Below are 12480 nucleotides of genomic sequence, written 5' to 3'. Positions count from 1 at the left end.
TTTGATGCTTAATACAACAAAGAACAAGTGTTCCGCATTGTTATCTATCGAAGACTGTGATTAGTTGTTTTTATAGATGTCGATAGGTGATCTTTGACAATTTTTCATAGGGAAAGTAAGTTGTACCATAGTAAATACCATATAAACTTTGAACGACCGGCGCTTAATTATAGTTTCACCGATCGAGCTGAAATTTTGCACAGTTGTTATGGGAATGGAATCCAAAAAGTGGACTTGAGCGAGAATCTGAATTTTGTCACACACTACTGTTCATGTTCATGCTTTCTCGATTGATGACATTGTATTCGTTGTTGCGCATTGTTCAAATATTGACTATGAAGGTAAAAATTATAGTTACACATCGTTTCTAAAATATAATTAATATACCCTCTGGAGAACGTAAATTATCAATATATAATTGTTCGAAAAGCTATACGTAAATATAATATTTTGTTCCATTAGGTTTACTTGGATTAATAACGAGTAATGTAACATAGACGATTGCAATGAGTTAAACTGGTTAATGTTTGTTCTTCATCACTGTGGATACCTTATCGCAGTGTTGTAGGGTTTTGTTCTACTTCGTCGTAAGCGCTACTATTCGTCGTATCAAACTTTAAATGTTCCACTACGGTGGATATTCAAACTTACCTGCAACATAGATTCATTATCCAAGTGTAATTTTGTAAAAGCTGTTATGGTTTGTACACTTGTAAACCAAAAATGCAATAAAACTACTGTATTTTAGTAAATAACTTCATTCCAATTATCCACTTTGCACTTTTTCACCGAAATCGCATGGACGAACAAGATTTGAGAGAAATGCTTAGCGATCGACATCAGTCACACCACTTTCCAACACAAGTTTCTTCCCGCCCCCGTGGGTGACTTACTTCGCCGGGCACTTATTTTCACTATGGAAAACCTTCGTACTTTTTCACTGAAGGATTTCATTCCAATCACACGCCGTAAAACTTCAATAAATCACCAAATTTTACGAAATTTCCTCAACCGCCGCGTATAATTGAGAATGTGAACAAAGTTCAATCCGTCGTACTGAGAAAAAAAAGCTTGTGCGTATCAATGTGTGCGCGACGCTCGACGTAAAAATACGGCTCCTTTGATTGTGTTGTTTTCGCTGTACTGTGAGCAAATGCCATAATTGTACGGTCAAAAGGAATTGTGTTCATATGTTCGGGCGGAATTTTGATGACGAACAATTAATTTTAAAGAAAATGAGTATATTCCATCATGCTGAAGGAATGGAGGGAGATGCCCGTAGATCTATATATTCTAGTAAAACATTTTATTATAGCGTTGATATGTTGTGTTTTAACCACTCAATACACACAGTGAGCCGTAAGTTGTGAGACGAATCTGGAAACTGATTGTTGACGGAGTTGAAAACGATACGACGGATTGAGAATACGGTAAGATGCTTTTATTTTGCATTATTTCCAAAAAGAGATCAAGATTTATCAAAATGTTATTGTACAATGCTAAAGCCGTTTTGAGAAAGAACTGTTAGGGCAGCGTCCAGGCAGCGAACGTAACGCTAAAATTTGAAATTTTGGACCCCCTCCCCCCCTCCGTAACGCTTTTTGTATGAAAAATTTCAATTTTTTGTATGAACCGTAACGCTTGAGTCTACTCCCCCCCTCCCCCTAGAGCGTTACGTAATTTGTGGATGCCGCCTTGGCATCGGTTTGTATCAGCATCATTCACTGCAATACTAGGAAAATTGCAGTTCTCACTGATCAATGCTTAATACGATGGATACTAGCATATCACCCTATTACATATGTCATAAGTTCTTGTTCGATTGATTTTCAATGATTGCTCATTGCACATATTAGTAACGTTACTACAAAAAAGCATACAAAAGAACTTCGTCTAAGCGCGGCAACTGCTTTTTTTTTTATAAGTATTCGTAATAACGTGTTTATTTTTGTTGCTATTTAATGCATATGAGATGTACACTATATTACACCTTCCATTTTGTACATACCTGAACACTTTGAACACAATTCAACTTACAAACAATACTCAATTAAGTTTTCCTCTATAGTTGTTTGTACAGAATTCCGCTTCTTTTGGAGTATTGTTTGCAAGTTTACTATTTGGATTGTACGATTTTTCACTTTTTTTCAATTATAAACAAACAAAAATTTTCAAAATATTATTATCCTTACAATCACTACGTGGACTATGACTGTCGATATCACGACCGATAAGACATTTCCAGGACATGCGTGTTAGAGAGAGGACTTTTTCCCACCGCATTGTAGGCACGAGGTGGATGTTCCTACACATACAACACCCGGTGCGCTTCGGAGTCACATGGTTGAGCTTCGATTTGTATGTATGAGGGGGGCCAGTTAGTGGGCGGATGGAGGATACAATGTGACAATCAAGTTTGTCAGCGATGATGTTTGTATGTATTTTTCAGTAATGTCATCGTGCGTGATACGATGTTCAACAAATGTCGATTTTCTGTAGCAATTTCAACCTGCTTGGGCAATCCGATCGGAGAGCATGATAACAGGAGCTTTTTGCTGTTGGATGCATTGTTCTTAATTTGTGGGCTGACTTTACTGCTGTTCGTTGATTTATTAATCATACGAGGTCAAGCTCTCTACTTTGTGTTAGGAAAATGTAAGAGCAGATGATTGATCCATTAGTTAAAGGCAACAGGGTGTCAATTTGGAATAGTTTAACTTTACTCTGTTGATATGGCAGATGATTTTTTTTCAGTTAAATATTTTAAATATCATGACTCTGCGATGCATATTTCGTATTGAAATGGTTGTGTCATAGAACAACAATTGGTACAAAAATGACATTTTGTTTACAGTTAAACGGTTATAGGCGGCGAATATGGCAAATACGAAAATATAGTGAATGAATTTTTGCCAGTTTCGTCTCCTTTTCCGTTGAAGTTTGGCAATGTTAATGTAGGTAAATAGACTAGTGTTTTCAATTTGAGACCAATAGTCGCTAAATCATAAATAAGAATGAATGAACTGAATTTGTCGACTTAAATGTACCCTGCAATTTCGGTGCCTTGTAAATAGATTTTATACTACTTTTTACTAATCCGATGCAATTTTAATTTTTTGTCTGCGTTTTGGATCTATATCGGCATATTGGAGCTGTTCAAGAACACAAGTAAAACACACTTACTTGACTTTAAACTTTATATTTTTTTTCAACTTACTGGTGTGTTTGTAGTGTCTGGGTGTGTAGTGTGGAACGTTGCGGCCGGCCGGAAGTGGAGCACGTGGAGGTTATTCTGGGAGTTGTTGGGTTGAACGCTGGGTGGTCTACTGATGGACGGACTGCTGGGGCGAGCGACGCGCTCTTCGAGCTCACAGATGCCCACGAATACCGGCTGGGCGAGGGCTGCGGAGGGAATATCGGTCTCTTGGAGCGTCCATCAAATTTTCTGGGTGTCGGAGGGCTCTCAACGACGGTCTGGGTCTCTGGGATGACTTCTAGAGCCACTTTGATGCTCTTGGTAGGTTGTAGTTATTATTTATTTGTTTATTTATTTGGTTTTAAAATCAATTAGCTTGATAAAACCTCGCCAACAACATTTCGCCAATTCACTTGGTTCATGATCGCTTCTCTCCATCTTCGACTGCGACCCACGCTCTCCAGGTCCTGGTGCACCTGGTCAATCCACCTAGCTCGCTGTGCCCCACGCCTTCTTGTTCCGACCGGATTCGTAGTGAAAACCAACTTTACAGGGTTGTTGTCCGGCGTTTTTGCACATGCCCTGCCCAGCACATCATTTTAGCTTTAGCTACCTTCACGATACTGTGTTCGCCGTAGAGTCGAGCGAGCTCATCCTTCGCCGCCACAAAAATAACCCAAAACCCCAAAAGCTTGCAAGCCCTCCTCGAGCATAGTCCACGCCTCATGCCCATAGAGGACTACCGGTCTTATGAGCATTTTGTACATCGTGCATTTGGTGCGGGGTGAATCTTTCTTGACCGCAGTTTCTTCTGGAGCCCATAGTAGGCACGACTTCCGCTGATGATGCCTCTTCGTGTTTCTCGACTAACGTTGTTGTCAGCCGTCAACAAGGATCTGAGGTAGACGAGCTCGTCCACCATCTCGAAGGTTTCCTTGTCTATCGTGACACTGCTTCCTAGGTGGGCCCTGTCACTCTCAGTTCCGCCTACCAGCATGTACTTTGTTTTCGACGCATTCACCATTAGCCCGACTCTTATTGCTTCGTGTTTCAGGCGGGTGAACAAATCCGTTTCATATTTTCTCCCAATAATATCCATGTCGTCCGCGAAGCAAACAAATCGTCCGGATCTCGTGAAAATCGTGCCTCGAAAGTCCATCGCCCTGTCGTAGTCCCCCCGAGACTCGAACGAACGTAGTCCCCGCCCGAGATCTTCACGCAGTTTTGTACACCATCCATTGCTGCTCTAATCAATCTTGTGAGCTTCCCGGGAAAGCTGTTCTCGTCCATGATCTTCCATAGATCTACACGGTCAATACTGTCGTATACCGCCTTGAAATCGATGAACAGATGGTGCGTAGAGACCTGATACTCACGGCATTTATGGACGGAAAAGATCTGGTCCATTGTCTTGCGGCCGTCGATGAAACCTGCTTGATAACTTCCCACGAACTCGTTTGCTATAGGTGATAGACGACGGAAGAGAATCTGGGATAGCACTTTGTAGGCGGCGTTTAGCTTAGTGATTGCACGATAATTTTCACACTCCAGTTAGTCGCCCTTTTTGTAGATAGGGCATATAACGCCTTGCTTCCACTCCTCCGGTAGCTGTTCCGTTTCCCAGATTCTGACTATCAGCCACTTGTCTGCAGGCCAACCTGTCCGGGCCCATCTTGATGAGTTCAGCTCCGATTCCATCCTTGCCAGCGGCCTTGTTGTTCTTGAGCTGTTGAATGGCACCCTTAACTTCCCCCATCGTGGGAGCTGGTTGGTTTCCACTATCCGCTGTGCTGACGTAGCCATCGCCTTCGCTGTCCTGACCTTCTGTGTCTGTGTTCTCTGCGCTATTCAGGTCTTCATCGTAGTGCTGCTTCCACCTTTCGATCACCTCGTGTACGTCCGTCAAGATGCTGCCATCCTTATCCAGGCACATCTCAGCTCGCGGCACGAAGCCTTTGCAGGATGTGTTGAGCTTCTGATAGAACTTCCGCGTTTCTTGAGAACGGTACAGCAACTCCATCTCCTCGCATTCCACCTCTTCCAAGCGGCGCTTTTAGTCCCGCAATAGGCGGGTCTGCTGTTTCCGCTTCAGTCTCTATCGTTCCACGTTTTGCCACGTACCATGCTGCAGCATTGCAGCCCGCTCTGCATTCTTCTCCTCTAAACCTCCTGGCACTCCTCGTCGAACCAATCCAAATTCTTGAGCTCTGTTTCACATATCCGACAATGCTTTCGGCAGCGTCGTTAATGGCTGCTTTGACTGTCCTCCAGCAGTCCTCAAGAGCAGTCCTATCGAGCTCGCCCTCATCCGGCAACGCTGCCTCAAGATGCTGCGCGTACGCATTGGCGACATCCGGTTGTTTCAGCCGCTCGAGATTGTACCTGGGCGGGCGTCGGTACCGTACATCATTGATGATGGATAGTTTTGGGCGCAGTTTCACCATCACCAGGTAGCGAAGGTGGCAACATCTATCATTCATAGGCCGTTTTCATTCGTCAGCCGATAGGCGCTGAACCTTCCAATCGTCGGTCTGAACTCCTCCTCCTGGCCAACCTAAGCGTTCAAATCTCCTATGATGATCTTGACGTCGTGGCTCGGGCAGCGGCGGTAGTCGCGTTCGAGCTGCGCGTAAAAGGCGCCCTTGTCATCATCAGTGCTTCCGGAGTGTGGGCTATGCACGTTGATTATGCTGAAGTTAAAGAATCGGCCTGTGATTCTTAACTTGCACATTTATTCGTTAATCGGCCACCACCTGATCACGCGCTTTTGCTATAACTATAAAAGCTGTTCCCAGTTCACGTGTGTTGCCGCAGCTCTGGTAGATGGTATGATTACCTCTAAACATTCGCACAATCGAACCTGTCCAGCACACCTCTTGCAGCGCTACGATGCCGAAACCTCGGATCTTCAGTACATCGGAGAGAATGCGTGTGCTCCCGATGAAGTTGAGAGATTTTCAGTTCCACGTACCGAGTTTGTGGTCTTTGCCGATTGTACCGGTCCGTATTCTCTCGTTGACGTTCCTGTGCTGATGTGCTTTTACAGTTGGCTTGCAGGACCTGATACCAATCCCCTAGATTTCGGAGGACCATAGTGCGCAGTTTAGCTTAAAGTCCTTCTCTGACACTCGAACGATGATCAGCCGCCCCTGACATGGAGAACAGACGCTGTTGTGAGCCGCTTTTAAGGCTAAGTAGCCCGTCATTTGTTTTGGCAACAATGATGACTTTTCAGCTTGCATTTCCGAGTGATAAAACTCAGTCTAGATAGTTTATATTGACTTGAAAATGTATCACTGTACGCGCTAACATGCTTAAAGAATGCTGATACTTTTTCTGCTGTGTCAGTGCAAAACCAACAGATTTTCTTTGATTCGAAATCGTGAGATGAATTGACAACAATCATCAACGACGCGTACAAATTTCATACAAATGGCCTACTTCGCCTTAACATGGAGTACAGACGCTCTAGGTTTGCAGAAGCAAAAACAGAATCAAACCCCCCCCCCTTCTCTGTCAACATACGACCAAAGTTCCCACCGGGGGTTGGTAACCCGATCTTCCCCAAGGTTACTCGTACCCCGGCCAGTACCACGAGGAGGTCTATTTTATTTCTGCAGGTACGCGAGGTACCAATGGTACGCCATGCCCAGCCATTTACTGTGCCATTTTGTCCATATACAAATTTAAAAAGGCCAAGTGGTTCATGGGTAATCTCTTGATCTAAAATTCGATATTGTAAACATGAAACATAATAGGCTCTTCATAAACCACGTGGTTATATTTTTGCTATTTTTTATCCCCCTTCTCCTTGTGTCAACTCTTCAATTTTTTATTTTTATTTATATGAACCGTAACCTTTGAACAAACCGCCCCCCCCCCTAAAATGAACTCGCAATTTATGGACAGCTCCACAGTACAGTCAAGGGGTTGTTCATAAACCACGATATTTCTGGATAGATAGCTGGTGGATTGTAGAATGACTAAAATCGATGTCAAATATTCCAACATTTGCAATACTTTAAAAATGGGATGGGTACAAAAAGGGGAGGAGGGAGTCTATGTAAATCTTAGAACAACTCTTCATATTGAATTTCAAGTTTAAAACATAATATGGCACATGAATTCTGATAACCTTAAAATAAAACACAGTGTCGGGTTTTTGAATAGATAAGATATTTAAATAAAAAATGCAAAATGTTCCAGTAGACACTAACATTCTGAAAACGCCATTATGCTGTCGTTAACTACGGGTGTCAATTGAAAATCTAAAATGTTGCGACCGTCCTGAAATTATGTTAGATTTTGAACATTTTTCAACCAATCGGTCAGAAATTTATGCAACATTTCACTCAAATTTTGAAAACTATTGATTTTTGACGATAAACTTGAATCTAACAGTTACAGTATTGTTTTCTCATACGAAACGGTCAACTTCAAATAGCTATATCTCCGTCGTTTCTCAACCGATTCTTTTCATTTTTTTCCGTGACGTTTTTTTTGTGGTTATGACGATATCGATGGCTGGGGCACTTCTCCAAACGGAGAGCTCCTCGATGTTCTTAAATGCACAAATCATTACATTCTAAATTATAACTAAAGGAAGGTCACACAACCCCCACTGATTTTTTTTGTCTCTGTGCATTCAGATCGACTTTTTTTGACGAACTATGAAATATTAAATATTTAAAATTTTGGCTTGGATTGATACATAGCCAAACAAATGTTTTCACCGCAAAGATTTTTTCTAAGTTGAAACCAATGTTTGTTTATTTATTCATGTCTGTCCAAATATTCGGCAAAGCGTGTATTGATTCCTTCATGCTTATACTAACAAATATATCGTTAAAAATAACTGACATTTCGTTATAATAAAATAAATGCAATGAGTTGATGCAAAGACCTTTTAACCTTTGAATCGTTATTCAAAAATAAAGATTAACTAATAATTGATAGTACCTGTTGAAAATTTCAAAATGTTTTGTAATTTTGAAACACACAAGATTTAAAGCAAATTTCAAACGCATTTTTGAATTAGCTAACAGACCTAGTTCTACCCTGCACGTTGTCCATTTCCCAGTCAGCTGTCAGAGTGCAGTCACGACATGCGGAGACCACAGCTGACGTTACTTCGTGGTGGCGAACGGCGGCATAAAGACAACGTTAACGTGCGTATACATTCAGGGGACCACCCTGTCGATCTCGTGTCGGGTTCGTGTGCTTGGCCGACAACTGCCGCCGGTTCTGCGCCTGTCTTCTCTTCCCCGAAGACGAATACGACGACACGGCGGTGTACAACGATTTTCTGGTTACAACCGTGTAGTCTACGTTCAGGGCGCAGCAGTATTAGTCGAGATGAAACTGGGAACGGTATCCCCGTTTAGTTGTGCGGTTCTTCTGAGTAATTTCTTGTAAAAAAAGGAGTTATTACAACTCATCACTTTTTTGTGGGTGAAAATTTGCACTTGGTTTGCTGGTGATTGTGGAATTTTCTTTACGATTTCGACAGTGTTAGAAGCAATAGGCGTTAGCTAATTAGTAGTGGGGTTAGATAATTTGAATTCAGTGTCCTTTCCCTTGGGGAAGCTTTTCCTATAACCACTAGGTTTTCTTCAAATGAAAATTCCCAAGCCATATATCATGTGTCCTTCAAACTGGAGAAGTGAAAAGAAGTTTGTCGAGTGTTGGGCAAATATTTGCTCGGATAAAAAGGTTATTTCGGTGTGAAAAAGTGTTCGCATTAGAAATGTACCAGAGAGAAAATAAGAAAATTAAATATGTTCTGATGGTCACACCAGGAAAGTGAATTAAGTGCGAAAAAATAAAGAAGAAAATTAGCAGCCACTTGTGCATGATAGATAAAAACCCGGTTTGTTGAACGTGGAATGCGAAAAAAATAGAAAACAGATAATAAGATTAGAAGTACCTACAGCCTAATGCGGTTATAAAACACAAAATCTCCTGATCCAGAAAGTCTACAGTCAACGGTGGAAAGCTTACAGGCGTTCGAACAAGCGACAAGGTCTCAACAAACGTTCGCGTTCCTCTTGCAAGGTACATGTCTACGGCCAATTTCTTCGCCAGCCACCGCCTCACTTCAGTCACTAACTACATTTCGCCCACCACACTCGTTCGTGTGTTTGCTAATTAGTTTATTCTATGGATTTTTTGTGACTAGGGCATTGCACGCATATTATATCCTTGAAAGGTTTACTGGAGCACGAGGCGACCGCTGACTCTAGGGCTACTGCATACGAACGAATTTTTCGAGTTATACCTACATATATTACATTCTCTCTACGATGCCACAGAAAAGGTTTACTACTGGGCAGGGTATTCCATGTCGTGAAATACACAGCACCTTGGAATAATTGTAGCGTTGGGAAATAGAAACGGTCGAGTGTTTGACAATACTTCATCAAAAACAGTGTAAAATGTTTGTCTAAGGTGGGTGGAAAAATGTGGACAAATATAATAAAACGTGCTCACTAATTAATTATTTGAAGAATATTTACAGTGTATAAAAAAAGCCAGTAGGTCTACAAAAAAAATCAAATGAATAGAAAACGACACCCGAATCTGATTGGGTTTAATTTCTAATAACTATTGCTATATTTTACTAAGTATTTTGTGGTTCATAATCCTTTCTTTTCATGGGGCCCAGATAGCCGTAGCGGTAAACGCGCAGCTATTCAGCAAGACCAAGCTGAGGGTCGTGGGTTCGAATCCCACCGGTCGAGGATCTTTTCGGGTTGTAAATTTTCTCGACTTCCCAGGGCATAGAGTATCTTTGTACCTGCCACACGATATACGCATGCAAAAATGGTCATTGGCATAATAAGCTCTCAGTTAATAACTGTGGAAGTACTCATAAGAACACTAAGCTGAGAAGCAGGATCTGTCCCAGTGGGGACGTAACGCCAGAAAGAAGAAAGAAGAAGAATCCTTTCCTTTGTATTGAGAACGAACTTTGGTACCGCAATCCGTAGTCAAATTAATCACTGGGGTGAGCAGGTTGATACCAATTTGTACTTCTTCCCAAGGATGCTGAATATTTCTTTGGCGTCACAGACATTTCCTTTTTTACTTACTGGCCGAGCGGTTAGTGTCGTTAGGCATTCAAACGCATCGTGTCATGGAGTGTGGGTTCAATTCCCGCTTCAGCCGATGAAACTTTTCATCAGGAATATTTCTCGGCTGTGCCACTGGAGCATGCTTGTCCGTTGTCTAGTGTTAAGTTACAGTCTGTGCAGTTAAATGACTGAAGACGGTGTCGTTAAAAACGAACTGAAGACGTGTCTTTTTATAACCGATTAAACCCAAAAATAAATAAGCCATCACAGTCGTTAGGAACCACAAACAGAGCTTGTCTATAGATGGCTAATGATGATTTCAATATTTTTTTATTTCAACAAGGTTAGCTTTGAATAGAAATATTTACAGTTTTTGAAGGTGTAAGCAATACTGTTAAAAAAGCCAGTACAAGACAATCCGCTAGTGCTAAGGCTATATGCAAGCATTGAGTGTTTGAAATGCTTTGTAAGCTTAACTGTGAACTGCTGAACTCATTCCTAAAATCAAACAGCATTTTTTTTTTCGTTCCTAAAACTGTTTATTCTTGTAATACGTACTAATTTCGAGATTAATTGCCTACATCTAGGCTGATTTGCAAAGTTTTATTTTGCAATAATACAATTAAATAAACGAGTTGTAAGAATTTCGACAGCATTTTCAGATTCAGCAGAGCCAATACTAAATTTGGGTATTTTTATTCTAAGACATCTCGTGTTATAATATGGCACATTCCACACATCAACGACAGGTTATCATAACAAAAAATAATTTTGCTAAATTTCAAACTTTGAAATATTCTTAAAGCTATACACAACATGAAAGACAATATTTATAATTGTATAAAAATATAAATATGATTGAAAATACCATTCCATTTTAGGTATGTTCCTAAAGTGTTATATAAAGTATAACTTTATTGGTGCGAAGTTGAGAATGATTAAACAAAATTTCTGAAAATGTCCTGCATCGTAGTTTTTTTAATTAACATAGGGATTCAAATGGGACAATTATGCGTTTATGGGCAGTATATTTAGTGTTTAAATTAACTCCAAAATAAAAATCAGGGGATTCTATGTCGGGGTGAAATTGATCACTTGTCAACAATTGTTAGTTTTGAAAACAATTTTACATAGGGTCGGTTTTCCCTTAGTAGACAGTCCCCTATAGTCGCACTAGTGGCTTTATACGGCCGTTTTGCTATCAATCTTTTCAAAACATTTTTTGACATGAAGGTCAGGAGCTATTTATCTAAGTACCATTGATATACAGCTTGATTTTGTTCGAAAAATGATCGAAATAATGAGTTTTGCTTAAAATCTGAGCTCCCTTGCGTCTATAGTTAACCTATTGTTCCTATAGTAGCACTACTGAGAGAAACTATTTTTTATTTTACGAAATAATTGATGCATTAACTTTTTTTAACATCAAACGAAAGCGTTTGTTCCACACTTTGTAGGAAAAATATAAAAGTTTTATAAAAAGACGGTTTTGATAAGTATTTTGCCCACGCCGTGATGCTAGTGCTACTATATGAACAGAAATTAGAAATAGTGCTAGTATTGGCACATGTATTCCTATAGTGGAACACGCGATAATAAATACAAACTTTTGAGTTTTCGTAGTTTTCATATTTTTCCCACAAAACCAGGATAAAAAGCTTTCAGATGATGTAAAAATAATGACGCTAGCGTTATTTTTCGATTTTATACGAATTTTTGTTCTTAGCTATGCGGCTATTGGTACATCGACCCTACATAATTTAGACTCCCTGAATCCGAATAAGCTTGCTCAGTTCTTAATAATACAATACTATTAATAAATAATTAATTTTCACGAATACCGCAGAAAACGCCTAAATGTAGGCAATTTCGAAAGAAACTTCCTAATATCTAAAAGAAATACAATTACAGTGCCTTACCGTTTTAGACAACAAGGCGTGATTTTTAAGTTGCCAAATTGGGGATACACATTGCCAAAATCGGGATTTTTGAAATGCTTGTTTTTTTATTATTGTAATCTCCAAGAGTACCAGAAAATGCATGGCAACTATAACAAATGTTGTAAACCTGGAGCCTTTTTGAGTTCAGCTCTTGACCCAAAAACTATCTGAAAAGCACACTCTTTGTACACAGAACAAAAGAAGATGAAATATATCCATCAACTATTTACAGAAAGGTCCGTAAAAATCGGCAAGCCTTTCTTGGATCATG

General features: G+C 40.3%; 2 protein-coding genes across 6 annotated transcripts in view; one reads left to right on the top strand and one right to left on the bottom strand.

Annotated features, from left to right (window-relative positions):
• LOC5577380 (4-coumarate--CoA ligase-like 7) overlaps positions 1-2101 on the bottom strand; it is a 68622-nt gene extending 66521 nt beyond the window's left edge. Inside the window, exon 1 of the mRNA XM_021848906.1 lies at positions 2009-2101. The gene's annotated coding sequence lies outside the window, so the exon portion shown is untranslated. The remainder of the gene's footprint in view (positions 1-2008) is intronic.
• Positions 2102-8538: 6437 nt separating this feature from the next.
• Positions 8539-12480, top strand: part of LOC5577379 (potassium voltage-gated channel protein eag) — a 144177-nt gene continuing 140235 nt past the window's right edge. For all 5 annotated transcript variants that reach the window (XM_021851872.1, XM_021851870.1, XM_021851871.1 and 2 more), the window contains exon 1: positions 8539-9250. The gene's annotated coding sequence lies outside the window, so the exon portion shown is untranslated. The remainder of the gene's footprint in view (positions 9251-12480) is intronic.

Source organism: Aedes aegypti, chromosome 3, assembly GCF_002204515.2.
Source record: "Aedes aegypti strain LVP_AGWG chromosome 3, AaegL5.0 Primary Assembly, whole genome shotgun sequence".
Lineage (NCBI taxonomy): Eukaryota > Metazoa > Arthropoda > Insecta > Diptera > Culicidae > Aedes > Aedes aegypti.
The sequence above is the reverse complement of the archived record's forward strand: the minus strand, read 5'-3'. Positions and strand labels throughout refer to the sequence as shown.